This window comes from Salvelinus fontinalis, chromosome 24 (genome assembly GCF_029448725.1).
Source record: "Salvelinus fontinalis isolate EN_2023a chromosome 24, ASM2944872v1, whole genome shotgun sequence".
Classification (NCBI taxonomy): domain Eukaryota; kingdom Metazoa; phylum Chordata; class Actinopteri; order Salmoniformes; family Salmonidae; genus Salvelinus; species Salvelinus fontinalis.
The window spans coordinates 30,328,554-30,328,875 of NC_074688.1; positions in this window are offsets into that span (position 1 = coordinate 30,328,554).

Sequence of the window (322 nt, forward strand, 5' to 3'; positions counted from 1 at the left end):
CGGCAATACACCTTTTGGGGTTGTAGTCCGCCATAAAACAAGAAGAAGAAGATATTATTATTATAATTATTATTATTAAGAGATTTGACTTAAGAAGCGCAAAAGGGTATGTTGAGTGGTGGTGTCCCATCCTCCCAGGTTGTTGGCATGGTGCAGGAGCAGATAGGGTTAAAGTAATGGAATAGTGGGTTTTTAATGACTGTAGGGTTAGTTGGAAGGGTGTATTTGTTTTATAAAATATTGTCTTTTCACGTTTTCACATTTTTTTTTTTTATCACAAAGTATAATGGATTTCAATTATAGTCCAGTTTGTGGCAGTAAT